The 16,027-nt window shown below is 36.2% G+C and overlaps 1 protein-coding gene across 7 annotated transcripts in view; it reads right to left on the reverse strand.

Annotated features, from left to right (window-relative positions):
* The window catches only part of MEF2C (myocyte enhancer factor 2C), a 156,386-nt gene that overhangs the window by 85,503 nt on the left and 54,856 nt on the right, over positions 1-16,027 (reverse strand). The window lies entirely within an intron of this gene.

A 16,027-nucleotide genomic window follows, 5' to 3' on the forward strand; every position in this document is an offset into this window, starting at 1 on the left:
ATGCCATTTATACAGATACAAATTTAGTTACGCAAATATACCTGCAGATTTAGTACTTTTTCTGTGAAACAGGTTACAGAATAACGGAATAGGTTCCACACAGAAGGTACTGACCCAAAGATCTTTCATATATCAAAACCACTTTTAATGAGACTTTCATGACCACAAACTGTAGGTGGAATGTCTCAATACAGTACTGTTTCTGTAGTATGCAAACCTCAGAATTTTGCACATTACAACATTCACCATTAAAGTATATTTCGAGACAAAAATATCCTTAAAGTTACTATTTATGTTTACTTTTAGGTACTCCTTAACATTTCTGTAACTAAATAGGCTCTGGATAATGCATACTTATTTAATATTACTTGTCAAAAGCATCAGAATATATGGATTTTTATCATTAAAACAGCAAGCTAAAATGATGATGACTATATTAAAGCATTTAAGAAAATACCTTCAAATCTTCTCTTAATTGCTCTAAATTTAATTCTGTATTATTCTCATATCTTCATAGCATACGCAAATGTATTTTATAATGCTTTTCCTCATTGTTCATAGCTAGATAAAATTGTTTTTAAGCATTAATATTTCTAAAGAGACTTGGGATATTACTCTTTGTTTAAAGTATGCCACTCAGTGACAAAGATTGCAATTCAGAGCTTTTATACTTAAATATAATAATGTATTATAATGATTACAATTTTCATAACCTGACAATAATTTGTAATAGGACAAGTCCATACTTCTATTTTAATAATATATTTTGAGCCTCGGTATGATGGAAAAATTTTTATGATAAGCAAAGATGCTCTTCTCGAGTGTTTATGTCCATTAGGATATACTGAGAAGAAATTTAACCTATATTATTAAAGTGGACACTCAACATTTCATTTCTAGCTTCTTAACACATACATGCTCTATGCCCAGGAAGCAAAACTACTCTGTGAACACTACTTTATAATTTTTCTCTACATTGTGAAATAGCCTCAAATGTAATGATAATGTTGTATTAAGATACCTCAGAATTAAGTTTTATAGTAATCTCATATTTTAAACTCAGGATAGATATGACTGAAGTTATGTTGATGATATGATGACTGCAGTTATGTTACATGTAAAACTTAATATATATGAGTTAGAAATTAAAACTGTAATTTGAAAATGAAAACAGGGACATTCATTAAGTATGGTCTCTTATACTTAAGCTATAAAGAAATTAGGTAAATCTAGTTACAGAAGCATAAAATAATTAAAATTATTTTAATTGAGTATCCTGAGTTCCTATTACATACGTATATGACAAAAACTATGCATACGTAATAAACCTATATATAGCCATATATATTCTCTCCTCCCTCTCTATATACAAAAAAATGTACATATATATTACTTATTCATGCTTCTTCTTCGTGGCTGGGAACAAAATAGTCACTTGATTACTTAATACTTAAAAGAAATTTTCTTTATTTGATGTAAAAATGTGTTAGGCAAAAGAGATCTATTTCAACATGCATAAAGATCTTAAATTGTATCTGTCTAGAGTGGTATAAATTTAGTTTGCATTTCTAACCAATTTCTTCTTTAGATTAAACAAAGATAAAAACAAAAAGTAGATGTTAACCTACTCAAGATGAATGTGAAATGAAACCCACCATATTGGTTATTTCTTATCTCTACTCAGTGAACACTGATTGTGGTATTACGTCCCTCCTCCTTCCCATCTGGCCGCTGGCAGGCTCCCATCATTCTGCAAAGCTGAATTTAAATGCCAAGTTCTTCTATGAGGCTTTCATTGTCACATTCTGATAAAAGTTAGTCCTTTTTCCTTGGGGGTCTCTAGAACTTCTTAAAAACCTTTATTATGTGACTTATTCTAATAAGTTCTAATAATTCTGCCTCTCCTATCAGCTTTGGGTTCCTCAAAGACCCTCTCAGACAGTGGACATTCAATGAATATTTGCTGAACAAGGAGATAACGTAATGAAGGAAATTCTCTCCTTTAAAGCCTGACTTTGTCTACTCAATTTTCTGCAAAAAAGAGATATTCTTCTAACGTATATTTTTAAATATAATTAAATCTCTCAAAATTTGAAGTTTTAGACTCATATATATCTGTTTTACTAAAAAGTTTTAAAGACAGGACTTTTGAGAGAAGGTAATTATACTGTTGTCTGGGAGTCTAAAAGGGAAGAGCTAGAGCATGTCTGGAGAGAAATGCTTATGCACTTATGCTCTAGACTTCAAGAAAAGAATTTCCAAAAGTTCAGAGGAAAAGGTGCTTCATTCCTGTCCAGATGACACATCATGATGGATAGAAAACTCTGAATATAAAAATTAAGTTTTACAGTCACAGGATAGAGATCAAGGGGGAGGATCTCAGAGTTTGACATGACTATATTCACTTGGGCAAAAATTTGTTGAACTTTCTATTGAGTTCAGATTTTTTTCAAAGAATATTCATTTGTTTAAGCGTTTGATGAACCTCTTATCCCAGTATTATGGACTTGTTACTGGCTGATTTGATAATTGTTTGCATGTGAACTGATAACATCAGTGTTAGGTGAAAGGACAAGTCTTTAGTTAACTGACACAGAAGTCGGTAACTTTCCTGACTCAGTAACATTCGGTCTTTGGTTTCAGTAAAGATGTGAAAGTAATTTGTATCAGATCTGCTTAGGACATAAATCTAGGCGAGAGCCTTGTAGATGGCAAAGTCTATCCCCAGATCCCTCGAGAGGTAAGAAAACAGTGTTATAAGCAATATAATGAAACAGACATAGTTTTAAAATCTGTACTCATAATTTTACTAACTTACTGACTGATTCTTGGGTCATATATAGCAGTACTTAGGGGCTATCCTCAACTCAGGGCTGGGGGGTGGTGCGGTGATGGTTAGTTATGCCTGTGCTCAGGGGACCAGGCAATGCTGGAGACTGAACCCAGGGCTCCTACAGGCAACACATATGCACTAGCCTTTGTGCTATCTCCCTCACCCTGTGCCCATATTTTTAAAAGACAATTATCATATAGGTTGGCTCAGATTGGAGGAACATTAATGAGGTGTCAGACTTTGGAAGAAGAATCTCAAGTTGCAGTGTTCCATACAGGGGGAATTAATAATCATGTTGATTTTTTTTTTGTAATTTTGGAGAGCTAACTAATCTTTAGTGTTGTATTCCATTCTAAGAATCACATTTTAAGAAGATGCCATTCAAAATAGAATATTGGGGGCTGGAGCAATAGCACAACAGGTAGGGCATTTGCTTTGCATGCAGCCGACATGGATTTGATTCCCAGCATCCTATATGGTTCCCCAAGCACCTCCAGGAGTAATTCCTGAGTGCAGAGCCAGGAGTAACCCCTGAGCATCGCTGGGTGTGACCCAAAAAGCAATAAATAAATAAATAACTTAAAAAATAAAAAAAATAGAATATCTATAGGATGGCAAAGATGTTGATTAAACATTCTGCCTAGAGAATAGTTAGAGAATCTGAAATGTTTAATCCATTAAATGAAGAGTTAAAAGTAAAATACCAGGAGCCAGGTAGATAGCTCAGGTGTTGGTGGTATATACCTTAGACCCCCAAGTTAGAGCTCAGGCACCATGTACCCCAAGCACTGCTGGTATGACCCTAGTGGTCCCAAGCACCGATAGGCCTGGTCAGTGATGCACTGATAAGTTGAACCTTGAACCCTCAGAAGTATTTCTGGGAATGCTCCCAAGTCTTCTGACAATACTTAGAAGCTCAGCCCCTACCCCCGGCAAATTTGAAATGCCAAATGCTTTCTAAGTTTAAAAAAAATGTGACCATATAAAGAGGGAAACAAGTTATTTGTTTGTTCTACAGAGCAGAATTAAAAATTGTTGAAACTCATAAAACTGCCCAAATAAGAAAAAAGAAAAGAACTAGTGATGAGAACTGTTTTAGAGACCAGATTTCTTGAAACAACAAACAACTTATACCTGAGTACGTCAAATAAAGTAGCATATTAAGGGAGGTACAGAAGGTGTCTTAAATTGAGAAGGGAGTTTATTAAAGACCTTTAATTTTTAAATTTCAGATCTCCAAGTGCTGGTTCTCTGTTCAGTTAGCACAGACCTTCGGGTGAAGAGGATGATTAGTAATTAGTAGTATATTTCAAAACAAGATTATTTCTACAGCTTCATTTTATATTTTTAATTCAACAATATCAAAATATTACCTCCTAATTCTCTCATTTCAATGCTTCTAAAAGTAAAATGAGAACACTTTCCTTTTAGAGTTAGAAGAGAAACAAAAGGCAAATGGCTCTGTGCTCAGGAAATATTCCTGGCCGTGCTCAGGGGACCACATGGGTTGTCCGGGATCGAACCTGGGTTGGCCATGTGCTAGGCAAATGCCCTCCCTACTGTACTATCACTCCGACCTGCATACCTCATTCTTATGAGTGTGAAGTATCTGCTGACTGTTGACAAATGATACAAGGCAGACAGTATCTCTTCTATAATGTGTCAGTCACTTTTTACATACTTTAAAAGATTGCTTTTGGTCTTTTAGACTTTCAGTCTTTCAGGTTTTGATTTTTTTTTTAATTTTAAACTTTTAATCTAACCCAAGTTAGACCCAAAATCTTGGGTTCCCATTAGTATGTCTAGACTAGAGTTCTCTCCCAGCTAGACTGGGAAACTTTTCAAAGCATACTTTGAAAGTCTTGAAATACACCTGTCTATTCTTATCACCTCAAGTCTCAGGATCATAGCTGGCTTATTATAAAACTTGTTGAATGAAAGAATAGATAGATGTTTGAAGGAAGTATGCAATCCAAAGCAAATGGCTGAAAGAAATTTCTTTGCAAGCTCAAACTATGTTAATAAGAAGACTACCATGGGGGCTGGAGTGATAGCACAGCGGGTAGGGCATTTACCTTGCAAGCAGTCAACCCGGGTTTGATTCCCAGCATCCCATATGGTCCCCCGAGCACAGCCAGGAGTAATTCCTGAGTGCATAAGCTAGGAGTAAATCTCTGTGCATTGCCGGGTGTGACACCATCCCCACCAAAAAAAGACTACCACAGAGAAGAGAAAATTTCACAGCTACTTTTTGCTGTTGTTTTAATTTAAAGTATAAACATACATTTGCTTAAACTGAATGGGAGAAAAACTGGACTGGGTAAATTTTGTGCACAGATTTGTTGTTGAATTTGGAGTTTATCACATTTCTTACAATTCTGATTTTAAAATGAGGGTTGATATTATTTGGTGACTTTTTCCTAAGAAGCTTGACTTTGTAGTAAGTTCTCTTGCTATATTTGACAGTGATCTCTTGGTCCAGTTTATCATCCCCATTTCTCAGATGACAACATAAAACAAAGATGTGAATTGCCTTATCCAAGGTTATAAATCTCATTGTAAGGTAAACTGGAATTAGAACACTTAAAACTCTGGTTTCTTTCCAGTTGGTGTTCCTTCCCTATTTTTAATTACTTTATTTCAGGGGCTCAAATTTAGTGTGGCATGGACTCCGTCAACCATTCACTGATCAGTGTATAGCCATTGTCCTTTGTTAGATTACCTTAAGAATCATACGAAATCCTGATGAGTATAAGCAGGCTAGTATGTAACAGCCATTAGTGGCAGGAATGACTTTATAGGTTAAAGTAAAAAAGTAATATTAAGAATAATAAAATTGAGAAGTTGGTTTCTAGGTTTGTACAAAAAACCAAAGCTCCTTTTGTGTGGATTCTGAAGCCAATTCTGCCCTGAGACCTCAAGTCATTTGCACTAAAGTCAGTAAGAACCAAATGCATGCACTGGTGGCCATATTCTGTATTTATGGATGTTTGTTTAAATTTTACAAAATGAGACACATTTTTTGCTGGTATCAAAAACAGGTCTGGTTACAGCCAGCATTTTTTTTAAAAGGTGAGTCTCTGATTTACACATAGGCAATGTAAATAACAAGTTCTAAAAACAGAACACAAGTCCTGTATCATTTCCCAGAGGTTAGGGAAAATTAGTTTGACTACCATGCAATGGAAAAGGCATTTCAAAAAGCATCTCCAGCCTCTGTTCACTCTCCTATTCCCAGCTCCAATCTTTAAGTCACCTTAGAAGAACTTCCTGCCACATTTACTGTGAGAGTCCCCATACCTTAGACGAAAGAGCTATGAATAAATAAAAGAAAAGGACCTTAATTGCTCCTCAAATCTATGTGAAGAATTGAGACTTTACTCTAGACAACATCAGATGCACTGGTATGGAAGTAACACTAGTTTTAATTTATGGGTTCCAATACTTCCTCCACACACCAGAACATTTCCTTGCTTCATCTTAATTGAACCTCAGTACGTTCAAGGAATGGAGAATATTTTTATTTATCTAACTCATAATGCATTAATAGAGTTTCATTAATTTTATTTTGTTTTAGAATGTGTTTGGGTTAATATATCCAGCTAATTCTCTTTTCAAAGTTTCGTCCATTTTTTTTCTTAAGAAATATGATTAATAGAACCCGCATCCTATGAAAATTCCTATGAAAATATTTTAGGTTCTCTCCTCAACACCCCCTCCCCATCCCAATGCTCCCCAGCCCAGACAATCTCAGAATTTCCTCCTGGTTACGGAAACTAAGTGACTAGTGAGTGACAAGTTAGACAGCTCAGAGATACAATGCCCTCTCTAATCCAGAGCCACTAGGTCTGCCTATGTGTTTAAAGGGTTGGGGATGGAGTCAAGAGTCTGCCACGACCATCTCTAATTGAAAAAAGGGAAATGCCTCCTAAATGCTCTTTTTCTTCTCCCGGCTTGTTCCTGCAGTAAGTAATGGTACAACTGTTCTAAAGTATTCCTCTTCAATTTTATTTTGTTTAATTCAGTCTGTCATTAGAAAGGCTTGCGAGCTTTAAGCTTGATGATTACTCTCGGTGGGAGGAAGTAATACCGCTGCAGACTTGTGTTCTAGACAAGCGCTCTTTTATACAATGACGGGGCCTGCCATGGTAAATGAAAGGCTCTTTAAAGAGCAGTGAGGGACTCTTTTTAAGCAGACTGCTACCATGTGCTGGAACCCTCGAGCATAACTTGCGAGGATGAGACAGCAGTGTGTTCTGCTGCAAAGAGGACTATTGTCCTTGTTAGCCTCAAGCAAATTGAGCCCCGGTTCACTGCAGTGTAGTAGGATTTCCAAAGGGTTTTTAGCAGTCTTCCTAAAATTCTGAATATGATGAAAGGATTAAAAGAAGGGTCTTAGGAGTGCAGAATTTGGACATCTACCAACCCTGACACTCAAGTCAATATCCCAAATAAAGCTTCAACTCTTGTGCACTGCATACTGCGTTGAGAAAAAATAACAAATAATATATATGAATAAACCACATCTGTTAACAAACTCAATCTAGTTTCAAAACTTCTGGTATCTAATTTCTGAGAAATATCTTGGATATAAGAAAAAAAAGGAAGCAGTAGGATCTATAATTATATTGATACTGATTAAGATTAGAGAGATTTCTATTATGATCTACATTTTTCAAACTAAAAATGTCTGCCATTTAAGTAAAAGAAGGCTGCAGTGAGTGATACAGACTAAGAAAGATATGAAGTTAGAGTCCTGAAACTTTCAGAGCAATGCAAACAAATGTTAACTCAGTAAAAATTTTATTTTAAAACTATATTGGAATGTGCTTTTAAATACATCTGTGTTGTGCTGCTTAGATCTGATTGATTTGTTAAAAGCCTACCTTATATTTTAAATCCAATCTGCAGATGTACACAGAAACTCTGCTGCTCCATACCTCAGGTGTGTAAAATATATAACACACATATATATATAAAATCAAGAAAACTAGATTAACACTTTGGGGGCAAAAACATGTTTACTAGTTTAACAAAGCCCAAATGTACCTAAGGTAAAGGTCAAAGACGGCTTCATTCCCTGCTGAGCAAATGCTCAGGAAGCACATTTTTCTATGTTTCCTGTCATAACAGGAAGAGTGTAACTTCTTCCTTTCCACAATGGCTTCAGTTTTACCTCCCAACTCCAATATTTTCTCCCTGAGGGCCTTCCAAATCAATCCTCGCTAGACAGAAGGCAGGAGGCTGTCTCCGTTGTAGTTTCCAAACAGTTTCATTTGTTGAAATGTTATTTAAATGTTAGTGAATGATTCCTTAAGCTAAACTGTTCCAACTTAAAATTAAAAGCCAAATTTCCAAACATTTAAAGTGATTCTCATATTCCTATTAGAGGTACGAGATATTTGCAAGAAACACAAATGCAAAGTCCGTATTACAGCATTTCATTTCCTTCAATGTAATCCTGTTTTTCTTCTTTTAACCAAAGCTTTGTTGTTAGGAAAATAGTTTCCAAATTGTCTTCAACAAGAACACATCAGGATTTAAACTTTAAAAATATTTTCACCAAACTAAGTTTTTAAAGCACATCTTAGTTGAATAAATTATGGTGTCAAAGGAAGTCTAGACTGCAAAGGATATGGCTTTTCAAACTATTAACGACATGTTCTTTAATCTACAGTTTGGAAGAAGCTTCTGGTTTATGTGGTCTGCTTATAATGCTAATATTTTTAGTGTTGGTTTCTCTGTAATGCAATGTCAAACACAGTTTGTGCATTTGCAAAGCAAGAGGTGACCCAAGGCAACCAGATGAGTTCATAAGCATTCATAAAGGTGAACCAGGCCATTTGCTATCAATTTCTATACAAAGTGATAGAGACAGTAGAGACAAGCACCGAATTTTTCCATATTAAAAATTTCTAATGGAAATTGTGTGAAATACATCAATTAGATTGGAAACAGCTTAAAACCTTGAAACCCTCAAGTTCCAAGAAGAGCTTCTTTCTTTTTCTTTTTTTTTCTTTTTGGGTCACACCCAGTGATGCACAGGGGTTATTCCTGGGTCATGCACTCAGGAATTACTGCTGGCGGTGCTCAGGGGACCACTACGGGATGCTGGGAATCAAACCTGGTTCGGCTGCCTACAAGGCAAATGCCCTACCCGCTGTGCTAGCACTCCAGCCCCCCCACCTCTCTCTTTCTCTCTTTCTTTCCTCCCTCCCTCCCTCTCTCCCTCCCTCCCTCCCTCCCTCCTTCCTTCCTTCCTTCCTTCCTTCCTTCCTTCCTTCCTTCCTTCCTTCCTTCCTTCCTTCCTTCCTTCCTTCCTTCCTTCCTTCCTTCCTTTCTCTTTCTTTCGTTCTTTCTTTTCTGTCTCCCTTTCTTTCTTTTTTTGAAGAACTATTTCAGAGATACAGTTAAAGCGGAAAAGTTAACAAAAGAGTTTGATAGCAGCTAAGACAACACCTGTTACTAAAGAAACAGAACTTGTGGAAACAAACATAAAGTATCCCATCACTGTATCACTGTCAACCCTTGCTCATTGATTTGCTCGCGGGCACCAGTAAGGTCTCCATTGTGAGACTTGTTATTACTGTTTTTGGCATATTGAATATGCCACGGGTAGCTTGCCAGGCTCTGCTGAGCAGGTAAAATAGTCTCGGTAGCTTGTTGGGCCCTCCGAGAGGGATGGAGGAACTGAACCCAGGTTGGCAGCATGCAAGGCGTGCAAGCCCTACAGCTGTGCTATCTCTCCAGTTCAACGTACCCAATACGTTAACACTAGGATTCAACTACATAGAAGGGAGATCTTTTGGGACCTGCTTTCAGATTGCTAGCAAGGGAATAGAACGGATATCATAGCTATTGAACACAAATCCGAGCACTCTGGATACTGTGTTCTCTACTAGGAAACTTGTGAAAGTATACCTTCTATCATCTGACCCTTCCAGTTTTGTTTGTTAGTCTCTTCAGTCATCAGTAATTACAAATCCCTGAAGAACAATTTTCCCTTGGTGATTTTTAAGATTAATAAAGACATAATTTAATTTATATATATGGAGAACCTTTAAGTAGGTGTCCACAGTATGCATCAATATACCCTATAATTCAATTTCAAGATGTACTGTCTTAATATATTACTAATGATATACCCTAACTTCATTTATATGAATGGGGATAATAAAAGTTATATACAAAGTTTAGGAAAGATAGTCAACTGGCATTATGAACTAGCAATGAGAAATAAAAGGCATTCTAATCATCATTATAAGGTTTTTGACATAAGAGAAAAACCAATAGTTTACAGCAATTGAACTTTTATTCCTCTGAATCTCAAATTTTATTTGAATATAGAGGAATAAAATTTGAGATTCAGAAGAATAAAAGTTCAATTTTCCCTTGGTGAAATTGGAGCGATAGCACAGCGGTAGGGCATTTGCCTTTCACGCGGCCGACCCGTGTTCAATTCCTCCGCCCCTCTTGGAGAGCCCCGCAAGCTACTGAGAGTACCCCGTCTGCAGGGCAGAGCCCGGCAAGCTACCCGTGGAGTATTGGATATGCCAAAAACAGTAACAATAAGTCTCACAATGAGAGACGTTACTGGTGCCCGCTCGAACAAATCAATGAGCAACGGGATGAGTGACTGATTGACAGTGATTCTTCTGAAGTGAACCTTTCATATATTCATTGGCTAATATGGATAACTATTCTACAAAATCTAAAACATAAATTCCTATTAAATAATACCTTGATATATGCACACGCAACTACCAAGTTTAAAGGTGTTATTTTGTATAATGACAAAGAGTGAAGAGTTATTGTATTAATGTAATCTTTAGCTTATGGTTGTGAGTTCATCACAAAGCTATTTATTGAAGCAACTGATTTGTGTTTATGAACTATGGTTTCTTAAATTTTCTTTTCTTTTCTTTTTTTCTTTTGCATTTTTGGTCACACCTGGAGATGCTCAGGAGTTACTCTTGGCTCTGAACTCAGGATGCTGGGGAATGAACCCAGGTTGGCCGCATGTGAGGCAAACATCTTACCAGCTATACTGTGTTCTGGCCCAGGTCTCTTAAATTTAAGGAGTGAATCTATCTCAATTGTAACAAATTTTGTTTTAAGATAGTTGTTTGTCTCTCCCAAGCTCTACTCTGCAATTTGTTCACTTACTGATTCCTTTGAAGAAATCAATACATAAATCTTTTTTTATTTCTTGGTTTAATATTTTTTAAATGTAAGATTTTGTTTTTAAAACACAGCATGTAGAAATTGCTAGGAGTTGCATGTATATTGAACATATTTCTGAGCCCATTTAGAATAATTGAAAATTGTACAAACTGAAATAGGAACATGAAAAGGAAAAAATTTATAAATTTTAACAGTTATTAACTCTGAATTCTATTTAGTCCTAAGGGGATTCTTCTGTTCTATAACAGGAGAATGTTGCTAATTGTCTTTTATTTGTGCTCCAGTTATTGCACTGATAATCACAAGAAGTTTTGTTTGCTGGCAAATATAATTAGTATGCCAGATCTTATGGAAAAAAATAGAAGATATTAAAAACCCTTTTCCCCATAACTTACTCTTTCCAATCCTAACTGACAAATATTTTCCATTTTATAGTTATTCAAACTTCTATGTCTTTTGACAGCAAATCAGACAATTTGGTTTTACCTTTCTACTTTTTCAGAGTAAGAAGTTGAAAAATTTAAATACAAGAATATGAGTAAACAAGTTAAGGTTAGGCATACCCAACGTTTTAAAGAAAATCTATTTCTTATGTTAGAAAGAAATACATTTCTATAAAATAAGTCACAGAAGAAAATCATTAAAAAAACCTGGCAAGTTCAGGAGAATAGCAAAAACTGGTAGCAACTGAAGATGGAAATATTACTGCTTGATTGATGATGATATTTAATAAGTAAAAATAAAATAAAAACACAGATGATGAGACTAAAATTCTAGAATCTGAATAAGCTTCTAAGTGATAAAAACAATGAGGGGTAGTCCAAAATAGTTTGGTGCATAGCATACACTTGATAGTAAGTGCCAAAGCATTAAGTCTTCAAAACTCTTTCCATCCTTGTCCTTGCAGAAATCTGCTCTGTAAAATGTGATTTTTTCCTTCCTTTCTATAAGCTATCCTTGGCCACCAGCCAGTCCTTCTCTGATAGGATTTGTTCTTGTTAACATCTGAAGGCTCATTTGTGCTCCGTGCTCTACTCTGTTCCACTTTTCCTTCCATCTCCAGAATAGCCTTTTAAGGTAAAACTTTCTTGAAATAAATCTTCGGGTGTGGTCCACGACATCGGAACTTTGATGGAGGTCATACTAATTGTAACAACGAATGGTTCCAAGAGCCTGAATCTCAATAGGATCAGCTTGTATATAAATGTACAAAATTCACATTATAGAGAGTAGTAGGTACTTTGTATTCATCTCCTTAGTTGATGATCTCAAGGATCTGATGGCATATGTCTGCACTGTAACCCCTGCCTTGTTAGTGAGAACACTGCTCAAGCAAGAGGTTTTCATTAACTTGGTGGGGAGTCACAAAGCGAGGATGTGGGAGAACTAGAACACGAACAATCTCTGTCGGTCTCTAAAAGCCATACTTACTGCCAGTATCTTATGCCGGATGTAGGGTGACATATTCGAGAGAAGTATGTTTTGTTTTGTTTAAGTCTGAGAGATTTAGAGCTCAAGTCTAGCTACCTTGTAGGATTAACTGTCTGGTTTAAAGCGTTGCAGGATCTGGGTCCTGCTTCTAGTCTAATCACATCTCTCATCTCTCTCAAGTCATTACCCACCTTCAGTCCATGGGTTTTCCCAGGCTCCTTGGCAAGCTCTTGCCTTTCTGAAGGAACTTTGCAAATACCTTTCCTTCTGCATGTCTTAACTCTTAACATCTTTAGCTCCTTCTACAATTTCCTTGGAAAAAGGAGGACCTTCAATTTTAAAAAAATACCTACTGTCATTATCTTCCACTAACATTTGAAGGGTTTTATTCGAGCACATGAAAAACAGTTTTGTCCTGTATTTTACTACTTATATGGGCTTTATTCTACCCAGAGATCCATAGGTTGATCCTTTTGCATCCTTCCCTCCCAGGTTTTGATAGTAAAATTTTATTTTTATTTATTTATTTTTGTCTTGGGGTGACATCCAGTGATGCCCAGGGGTTACTCCTTGCTCCGCACTCAGGAATTACTCCTGATGGTGCTCTGGGACCATATGGAATGTCAGGGTTTGAACTGGGTAGGCCGTATGCAAGACAAGTGCCTCACGTGCTATACCATCACTCTGGCTCCTGATAGTAAAATTTTAAACAGACACAGTAATTTTATTCAAAATGTTCTAGAATTCTTTTTTTGTTGACTTGTTTGTGGGCCACACCTGGTGGTTCTCAGGAACTACTCGAGGCTCAGTGCTCAGGGATGACTCTCACAGATGCTACTGGGGCCAAAGGGAGTAAGGGATGAACTTGGGCTTCCCTCATATAAGCTTGGGTACTTGCCACTGAGTGACCTATCTGGCATTGTTCTTAACAATTTTAAAGTTAGGGCTGTAGGCTAGGGAAATATGTTGGGGTCGGAGGTCAGTGACTTCCATGCACTGAGTTCTAAGTTCTAAGTTGGAACTACCCGATCCCCTGAGCATTGTCAGGTGTGGCCCTAGTCCCCATCACTGCTGAGTCTGAGTAATACTACACAATCTCTGAAACCTAGCATCGAATCTTCTGGCCTAGCTGGAGAAATATTGCGGCATGGCTAGTTGGTTGCTAGTTGTTTCACTGCTAGGTGTACCTCACGATGAAGTATTTGGTCTAGTTGACCCTGGGGTGTCCTAAGCACTGCGTGTGGTAGGCGAAGCCCATCCCCCCCACCACAAGACACTAAGTAGACTAGGCAGAGAGGAGAGGCTAAAACAGAGCTTACAAAGCCAAAAATATTTACTCTCTGGTATTGTACTGAAAAATGTTTGCAGTGGCAGACAGTAAGCAATAGTATTAGATCTTTGTTATCTCTGAAAACTTAATGATAGACACGTATGTTATAATCTACTATGTCTGGTGACTTAAGAAATAAATAAGCTATTTATCTGTAAATGAGATTTCCAAGGACTAAATAGAAGAATATCTGTAGATCTTGTTACATGTAGCACTTTTATTAAGTTATCTAAAAATTTCTGTAAAACAAACCCACAATTCATGATTTTATTTATTTTTACATACTAGCTTAAGAAATCCATCTTGTTTGGGTTACAAGTTGAGAAATGAATAGTTTTCATAAACTTGGAACTCTGGAAACTTAAGAAAATAAAACAAGCTATTAATTTTTATATTCCCCTAAACTACTTTCTATGCAGTTGGAGTTTCTGAATTTTAGCTATTCCCTACCATTAGGGATGATTCAGTAAGGGCAAACTTCAATGGAAATAGTTGGCTACTCTGGTAAACAAGGGTCTTATGTCTTAACGATATACAGCTTATCACATTAACTCTGAAATATATTATTTCTCACTTGAAGTCAGTATTTCTTTGGCTGGTAAAAACCCACCCTTTTATCTGTATAAATATCTGCAATGGTAGACCAGTCTTTTACTACTTTTAGGAAAGATGACAGTGAGCCATTGGATGGGATTCTATTTGGAAGTCGACATTCAGTGGTGGGGGGCAAGCTTCAAAAAGGCTAAACAACTAACATAATTCTTTTCCACATGTGAACACAGATTAACAGGGGCTGGAGAGAGAGTACAGGGGTTAAGGTCTTGAAGCAGACCGGGGTTCGATCTGCAGCGCTGCAAATAGTCCCCTGAGCACTGCCAGGAATGATTCCTGAGCACACAGCCTGGAAAAAGTCCTGAGTGCCATCAGGTTTGACACCCTCCAGCCCAAACAAACAAACAAACAAAAATAAATAAATAAAAAAGCCCAGAGCAGTGCTACCTCCGTTCTTTATTCTTGTAGACCTGCAAGTGTTGATTATTAGAAGTCAGCTCCATTTCATAGTTTCTCTCACCAGCGCCCTATGACCATCCTCACAGAAGGTGAGAAGTGCGTATGACCAGCATGTATACCTAAGATGGCTGTTTAAGACTTGTCACTAGCCACTTCAGAGAACCACTGAAATACATTTTAAAACATGACAGTTTTTAATTTTACCCATTCTGTTTAAGGGCAGCAAATTAAAGGGTCTATTGCATCTACGTAAAGATGAGAGAAAGGAATAAAGAGAGGCTAAATTTCTAGAGATTAAAATAAAGGAATTAATTCATCTTCAGAATTAAAGAAAAAAATAAGACAAACCAAATTGAATTTAAATAAGTTTACTTCACCCAAAGTTATTTTGACTTCTAAGATGGGTGTGATTGATAGCAATTGTAGATGGAACTATACTTAAATTATGAAAAGATATTTAATGATTAGTTCAAAAACACGATGTTATAATTTTTCTACCTCTGTGAGTTTTATGTTCTTTTATAAAGTATAATAAAGGACATGAATTGAACCTGCAAAAATTTTCTTCTCTCTTTGTAAGCAAAGGGAAGATACAATGAATTACATGAAGTTAAAAATTATCCAGTAGTACTAATGAGGTACAGGTGCTAATTCATATAATTTTTGCTACATTCAAAATAGATTGTATTTGAAAAAACTAGGATATAAACAGTCAATGGTACACCATGTTCAATATTTCAGAATTAATTTCTAGTTATAAACCAATTCAAAATATACTGTGGATTTATGTTGACAGAGTTACTACCTTTTTTTTTTCATTTTTTGGCATGACCCATTTCAATAAACAACACTTAGGAAAACACTGAAGAAACCCAACAAATCTTAATAATTATTCATCCTTTAGTTCAGTTTTGGCCCTTAAAGCTCAAGTTATACATGACCTTAACAACTTAGTCATACACACAAACCTTAGACATAATAATTTAAAGACTTACAAACCCATTTAAAATAGTAAAATATAAAAAAAATTCTTTACTTCATATTGGCACAATGGTATTTCTTCTTTATATTTTATACACCTAACAACATTAAATTGAAAAAAGCAAGCAAGTTCTGATCTTACTTTCAGGTCTAAGAGGGTACAGAAGGGGATTTTAGGGGAGACAGTTTTTTATTTGGGGGAAATTAGCCTAATGAACATCTCTAAAGCTGTTCCTTCATTGTTCTCCAGTATGCAA

This window comes from Sorex araneus, chromosome 1 (assembly GCF_027595985.1).
Source record: "Sorex araneus isolate mSorAra2 chromosome 1, mSorAra2.pri, whole genome shotgun sequence".
NCBI lineage: Eukaryota > Metazoa > Chordata > Mammalia > Eulipotyphla > Soricidae > Sorex > Sorex araneus.